Raw genomic sequence first — 8,392 nt, 5'->3', positions numbered from 1 at the left:
CCCCACCTTCCCCCCTCTTCCTCTTCTCCCAAGCTACTCATGCCACCTGGTTTGTCAAATCTTCTCCCGCGTTTCTCACGCTACCTATTTCTCATCATCTTTCTCCTCTGTTAGCTTGCGGTAAACACATTTTCTGCAATATATGTGAACACCTTGTTTGTTGGATTTGTGATATTAGATTTGAAAATGTTTGTTAGGTGGTATGGATGTGTGGATTGGATGTGAATGCTACAGTTCTTTGGTGGCCCGATTTTTGGTTTGGCTAGCTGCAAGAAAAAAAAAATTCATTCTTGCCTGGGGATAACAACAATCTGATGTTGAATATTTTTAAGTTAGGGTCTATATTGGTTGTGGCATGATCATTATGTGAATACACATCATTTGGGTGGTTTGCATGAAGATCTAACAAAAAAATGTAATTTGGTATATTTGGTACGCACTGTTATGTGATGTCTTTATCTTATTTTTTATACTATTTTGAAGTAATTTTTTTGCTTCTCAAGTATTAAGCATTATGCTATGACAGTTCTGTTTTAAACAGCATTACCGCATAGGGGCAGAATGGTCATTTATCCAGAAATAGCTGCCAAACAGCTGCTTTTAAACTGTAAAAACAAACAGACAGCTAGCTTTCCAGCGTTAAAAGTATGCAAACCAGACTCAAGTAAAACACACCATAATGCATAGCTGAAATAATTAAGGAATTCCTGAACATGCTCACGTGAGCCATCAACAACAAGAAGAAGCTCAAAGATGCCTAGAAATACACCAAACAATACAATCAAGCACCTTAATTCCTACATATTCGCACAAGGCCAAAACTTTGTTATTCACATCACCACCACCTAAATTTTCATACCATGTCAAAGATACTACAAATATAACTTCCCATGCATAAGTAAAGTGGTATGTATGTAAAAAGATAATGAAGTCTAGTTGTTTGATATGTAAACTCAGAGAAATTGTATGATATGCATCTAAATTTCCCAAATGTTGAAATGACAGTAGCACAAGGTAGCAATCATTTGTACACGTAAGATGAAGGATCATTGGCAATTTCCTTGAGAAAATACAAGAGTATTTGAACAAGTTCTAAAAAAATTTAATGTGTTGTTCTCGTACCAGATTTTGAACACCAAAATTATAGGATTATATATGGGCAAAATTTCCTTAACATTCAAACAAATGTAAGGGATTGTCCAGTTGACAGGTTCTCAATAGAATTTTAACAAGGTTTAAGGGAAAATAAAATTGCAATAGATGAAAAATATGCACATATAGATATCAAACAAATGTCTTTTAACAGATCTTGCAAATTTTAGATGGTTACAAACCATTTCAACCGAATCCCAGTCATGAATGGCTAGAACCAAAAATCTTTCACAATCCTTTCCCAAATCAGATTCGTGCATTTTGATATGATCACATAAATCACAAATAGGCATCAAAGCATTCTTTCTAAACATAAATATCATTTGAAACATATAATTCAAAACATGCATTTCAAGCCCTAGAAAACTGAAAGATGAAATTCAAGCTGATCATAAATGGTCCTGATTGAACACCCTCTAGCATTAATTTCAATGAATTGTAATTTACAATTATTGAAAGAGACCAAGAACACCATGCTTGATGACTCTAAAGAGTAATCTAAAAGAAAAGCTAGCATCTTCTAAATCAATTAATGAGAAGATATGCTGTGATTCAAACACTCAAAGTAAAAAAAATCATCCACAAAATATAAATCAAGAAAGCCAAAGTAAAGGATTAAGGATCCGAACCCACAGCAATCCAAACCCTAACGCATGCGATTCACACACATTAGAGATGTATAAAAGGATCTGTGAACAATTATGTTTAATAGAATAAGGAAATATGGCTTCGGGTTTACCAGGTATTGTGGTTTCTTGCGGTTTGATCGGAGAAGAAAGAAACCTTGCAGCTCCAATGATCGGAGGAAGAAGAAGAGCCTTACTGGCTTACAAAACCGAAGGAGGAAAAGATCCTCACAGCCCGAACGACAGAAGGGAGGACAAAAATCTTCCCTCGCAGCTCAAAAGATCGGGGAAGAAGACAGAAGTCTTGCAAACGAGAGAAGGAGGCCAAGCCAACAATATGGATAGGGGTTAGCAGTCAGTCGATTCGGCTGAGGGTCTATAAAAGTGAAAAATAAAAAAGTGGCGGGGTGAATCCTGGTGCCATTCCACTAATTTTGTTTTAAAATATATCTTTATGATATTAATAATTTGTGTTGAAATATATCACTTTATATGTGTGTTCTTTTTGTTTGAAAAGTTGCATTAGCAAACTATTTAGTTAAACCTGCATAAAGCAAATAGCATCATAGCATGGGGAATCATACCAATCATATTGAGTCAAATCAAGGAAATAATTTGTATTAGTTTAGTGCTTTGTGTAAGTATCTCTTTTTTTTCTCTTAAAATTATTTTAATAGCGAGATGATGATGCTTCCTTCTCTTGATGTATTTGACTTTTTGAAATTAGTTTAGTATTGTTTAAAACTTTACCTTAAAGACTTAATTAATTTTATTGTTCTTGGCTTGCAAATTGAAGTATAAGATCATTGAAAATATATGTTTATACCTTAATGACCTTAGTGATATTTTTTAAAAAAGTTAGGACTAACTGAATATGAGTAACTCTGAAGAGGTTGTGAGCAATGACAACAAATGATAAATGTAACAATACAATTGTTCATAAAAAACTAAACCATGCAAATATGAAAAATGATATTTTAAGAGATCATGAATCGTCAAATGTCAGTTACATACAATATCTCAGATACGCTTAACAAATAAGAGAAAACAAACAAAATATTGGTATTACTTCATCACTAATCTATAGACTTAAAATGATCATACAAATGTTTTTTTCTTTGAAAATAATTTGTTTAATGTTAAACATTCTGTAGTGATGAAGAAATTTCTAAAACAAAAGTCGATATGTGGTGGCCCCGGTTCAAACCCATAGCCTGATCAGAAAATTTCCATCCATACCAGAAAACAAAAAAGTGCCACTAGATTGCCAAAATGGACTCAAGAACACAAAAATGTTCTTGTGGAGTTGTTGCTCGAACAATTCCAACGTGAACATATCATAAAAGGCAAAATGAGGGGAGATTCTTGGGTTGACGCTGTCGAAGCATTATTCAGGCTATTAGACACCACTTATACTAAACCAATGGTTATGACTGGCTTCAAAAATATGAAAGTAGATTTTGGAGCGGTGTATCAATCATCTAACTGCAGTGGCTGGGGTTGGGTTGAAGATATGCACCTACCAATAACAACTAATGAAATATGGAAATAAACTATAAAGGTGAGATATCATATCAGTTGCACAATTGAAATTAATCAAATTTATAGTAAGTGTTTTGAAAAAAAAATTTGTAGGTTGACACAAAGTTGAAACTCTATCGGATGAATATTTTTCATCGGTATGATATTTTCTAAAGAATTTGTTCTGAAAATATTGCAATCGGTGTTGGAGTCATTAGTTCCAAACCCGACTCCTCTCTGGAGGAGATGAAAGAAGTGAAAGTTATTAGGCCGGATAATAAATTTATGGCCATAAATGGAGTAAGCTACATAAATGAATTGCATGTAACAGACTCAGAACCATACTTTCAATTAGACACGATGTCAGCATGCGAGAAGTATTCGATCAATCGAGCGGTACCAAACAATCAAACCCGAGAGTCCATCTTAACAAACAACCTACTAAAAGATGATGAGATATACCGAACCTGAAAGTGTTGCTTCATACAGTTAACAAAAACGCAGAACAACTTCAACAACGGTATGAGCGTCACTCTCCATTCACCACCATTGAATGTTTGGCCAAGCGTCACGACATTCTTTTTCTTTTGACTAGTTCTCATGTTTTATGAACTTTAACCTACCATGTTTAGTTGTTATAGTCCAAATCTTTTTAGCACACTTCCAACGGGATTCAGAAATAGTAAGAAGAAAACACAACCATAGGAATTCATTTTTTAATATAATTTGTCTTAGATAAGTTGCATCAAAGCACAATTGGATTTCATTTTTTTATGTTGATTAACTACAGTTGTAGCTATGCAAAAAATTGTTAACGGTTATTCCCGCATGAATCATAAATTTGTTTTGTCGATTAAGTACTTTGATGTATGACTCTTCTACTTACTGACAAAATGCAGGTTATCAAATACATTTATTTATATTTATTTGCTTTGCATTAAGTTTAATTCTACACTGATTTCTAATTGCATCAATTTTAATTCAGCAATGCAACATTTTTTAGGGGGACTTTTTCGGAGGAAATTTAAGAAATGGTTGACACACATTTACAGTTAACTCATGTTATAACAAGAATGATACCTTCTATTTTGGTTGAATACAGTTCATCGAACGATGATGAATCTATCATGAGGTCAATGTTTGATAGATCCTACATCAGCCTTCAGTATGTTCACGATGTCTTGGTCGATAATCTAACAAGGCTTATCCAGATAAGTTGTTTATCCTGATAAGTTGCTGAACAACAAGTGATCCAAATAAGTTGTTTGACTGTTTGGTTTGTGTGTTTGGAAAACAGCTAATTTTGTATAAATGATCATTATGTTCCTGCTTTGAATAAGATGTTTAACTGATTGGTTTATGTGTTTTGAAAACAGCTGATTTGCAGATTTTTTAAAGTAAATGAACAATCTGGCAATCAGAAGTTGTAATTTTCTCAACAAAATAGCAATGTCTACGCATTAGATATTTTAGAACCAATAAAACCTCTTTATAACATTATAAAAAGGATATACACTTCACTTAATAGTGAGTATCATGAAAATTTTAAAAAAACATAACATGTTAAAATTACAAGTAAAAAAATGACAATGTTCATTTTACAATGTAGAAGCATGTCACGAGGGACGTTGGCCAGATGTGACACGGCAGAACCCCGAGCAAGTAGCAACATTTTCCGGTTGGAAAACAGTTGAAACAGAAGCGACGTTCTCAAGTTGTGATACCCAATTCAATTTGATATAAGAATATAAAACTGGAAGATTTACACCATTTATTTTGGTATGAGATAATAAACTAATTCTAAATAAATATTTTTGTACAAATTTTAATCTTCTTACTTTTGGTCTATCAATATTCTACTTATCCTTCAATGCTAAATTTTATTTACCAATATTATCAGTTCATTTTCTACACTTGATTAAACTATCATAAATAGACCATTTTGGGTATAAATATTCCAAAAAAAAAATATTCAACTACATGTCTAACTCCACCTTGCACACACGTTTTAAGGGATTATATGTGTAGATATCTACAAACTACAAGCCAGAACTTAGCAACTGCCTATGCCAGCATCCAGTAGACATGAATCGTTGCAACTGAAGCTGATGGGAATAGAGGCATGAAATTTGTTAGGACCTTTAAACTGAAGTTAGTTAAATCAAAAAAAGGAAAGCAGTTGCTAAGTTCTATGGCTAAGAGAAAAAATTTATAAATAGATTACTATGTTAACACACACTTCCGTGCAAGATATACCAGGAAAATAACTACTACATGCTAATTCTATGGCATGCATTAAAATATCTACTTCCCTACAATCATAAGAATATCTTGTGAAGCATTCACGCTAATAAAGATAAATGAAATAAATGCAGCACAACCTATATATTAAACAATCTGTGATAAATTCAAGAAATCACTGGATATATTACAAGACGCAAATAATTTTAATGGAATCTAGGAATGCAATTTAATATCTACATCCATTGGAATGGAACCTGATGCTTGTGAGACCAAGAAAATAAAAATGATGATACAAGTTGTTGCAAATAAAACTCTATTCTTCCCTTTGTCATTTACTTACAGATGGAAAAATAAACAGAATGAAATTGTGTGGTGTGTATATAAATGCCTTTTAAAGATTATATAATCTAGAGGGAAATTAATTATCTAATATTTTTGTACAACTATTGTTCTTCATATGTATTCTATCACTGAAAGAATGAGTTCAACTCAATCCTTATCAATAGGGGATGGTCATCTGGGTTTTTCTGTTGAAGTCAGAATTGTATTGAACAAGCTTGATCTAAAGATGTTGTAATCAGTACTGTATATTGGAACCTTATTATTAATAAATTTCATGTTTTTGGCTTAAGTTTCTGCAATTACTCTTATAATTTTCATTCAGTAGTATGTCTGTTGATTGAATAAATGTATTCTTATTATAATTCTGTCACACTTTGTTCTTTTTTTGGAAGATTTGCAATCATATTAAGTCAATCTTTCTTTCAACTTAAATAATCAGCCCAACATCACATTTATGTGTTAGATGTGTAAATATGTAGGAATCGGATGGTATATATGTAAAGGCAATGGTTTGAGCAAACTAAAAAATCATCGATGCATATTTTTACATACATACCACCTTCTATATGCATGGTAAGGATATATTAGTATTAACTATTATAAAAAAGGAAAACATAACTATTATTTCCTTATAAAAATACTTGAATACAACAACTTCAAACAAATACTTTAATGGGTGCATGGCAATGAGTGAATCCTTCTTTCAGCTATCTTACATGAGAGATAGTGGTTGTCAATTGACAGCATGGTAATGAGCGATTATATTTCTCTTGAGAGAGGGAGAAAGACAGAAATTTGAATAATGACTGCTAGTATAATCAAAAGTATTATTGGTGACATGTTGAGTAGCTAGAAAGACTTCTACAAACAAATTTCTATCCAAACCGTTTGGCTTGGACAAAGTTGGCTCCAACTTCAACATTTCATAAAAGTTTATGCAATTACACTGTTCTTATCTGAATCAAAATCACACAATTCTTATGCATTTACAGTTCGTGATGCAACTATCCAATTTCCTATATGATGCTTCACAGCTATAAATTAAAAGACGTAGCATTCCTTCTTTCTCAAGTGATCCTATATCCGAAATCGATTAACTTTATAAAAAGAATAACCAAAACCACTTAAATGTTGCAACATCACTATGCCAGAGCTTGCCACACAATTCTTATGCATTTGCACAGTTCTTATCCGAGGTATTAACAGCAAGATAAAAAATGGTGATAGAGGAAGTTATAAACTAAGCTTAAGCAATGAATGCTTCGCATTCAGCATATAAAAAAAAACAGCTCATATTACGGCATCAAGAAGCAACACGCATTTGTTGTATGGGATTATTAAATCAAGAAGCTACATGCATTTGTTAATTTCATTTGTTAATTTCTTCATTTGTTAATTTCTTCACTGCTCCATCATCAAAGCAGATCCGTTGATATGTACTGCATTGTTAACGTGATGATGCAGTGATTTCCCAATTGCTTTGCATCATTTGTAAGTCTAAGCATCATTCAAATCCAATTTACATAGAAATAAAATGAAACTAAACAGGTTACAGCTTCAGCAATATTGCAAACAAAGGTCCCAATTGCTTTTCTCCAATAATTTGAAAAGCTGAAGGAAAATGACAGATTTGAGGCTCAGATTAACCGTTGTCCCATCAAATTGCATATACAAGTGCATATTGTCTACCAATGACACATGGTCATTAACAGTTGAGTCAAACGAGGCATGTATGCAAATTTCTCCCCATTGGATTACACGCATCAACACCTTAGGAGTAATAGAAGTAGAAATTGACAAGTTAAACTTATGAAACAAATAGAAGAATTGACCCCAATAGATTTACAGGTAGCATCATACTTGAGGGAACAATATCTTTCTTCTGAACTGCAGAAGAAAATATATGAACTTGACATTTGTGAGGAAGAATTTACAAATTTATTCACAAGTATGCAGGTTTCTGCAGTCAGTGGTGCAGTTCTTGAAGACCAAATGTTCGAGAAGGCCTTTACCTCGGTTTATTTCTCTGGAGAATGGTATTGCTAATGTGGAGAATCAAGCAAATCAATTAGCTAATCTTCATGACGACCAGGTAATATTTTTTGAAATTACCGAGTCTGTTATTTTAAATTACTAGCATGTTTCATTGCCGAGAAGAAACGAATAAAAAAATAGGAAGATGCGTTTACCTGGAAGGTCGCCGAAGAAGCCGAAGAAGCCGAAGAAGCCGAAGAAGCCGAAGAAGCTGTTAGGGCTGGATCGAGGGAGGGCAGGGGTCCGTAAGAAAGGGAGCGCGGCCAGAAAATGGAGAAGAAACGGAAAAAAAAAAAGGGAAGATGCGTTACCTCCGGGAGATCGCCGAAGAAGCCGAAGCAGCTTAGGGCAGAAACGCGAAAGGGCAGCGAAGTAATCCGAAGGGAACGTGGCCCGCGAGTTTCATACCGCGGGCGACCTTATCCCGATAAGCCTGTTTGATTGAGCTTTCCGAAGCAACTGATTTCGAGTCA

General features: G+C 33.6%; 1 protein-coding gene across 1 annotated transcript in view; it reads right to left on the bottom strand.

The window, feature by feature from the left end:
* The window catches only part of LOC110026257 (V-type proton ATPase subunit G1), a 20,264-nt gene extending 11,872 nt beyond the window's left edge, over window positions 1–8,392 (bottom strand). Inside the window, exons 1-2 of the mRNA XM_020727133.1 lie at window positions 8,231–8,392; window positions 8,075–8,139 (exon numbers count right to left, since the gene is read on the bottom strand). The gene's annotated coding sequence lies outside the window, so the exon portion shown is untranslated. The remainder of the gene's footprint in view (window positions 1–8,074; window positions 8,140–8,230) is intronic.

This window comes from Phalaenopsis equestris, unplaced genomic scaffold (genome assembly GCF_001263595.1).
Source record: "Phalaenopsis equestris unplaced genomic scaffold, ASM126359v1 Scaffold000359, whole genome shotgun sequence".
Classification (NCBI taxonomy): domain Eukaryota; kingdom Viridiplantae; phylum Streptophyta; class Magnoliopsida; order Asparagales; family Orchidaceae; genus Phalaenopsis; species Phalaenopsis equestris.
The sequence above is the reverse complement of the archived record's forward strand: the minus strand, read 5'-3'. Positions and strand labels throughout refer to the sequence as shown.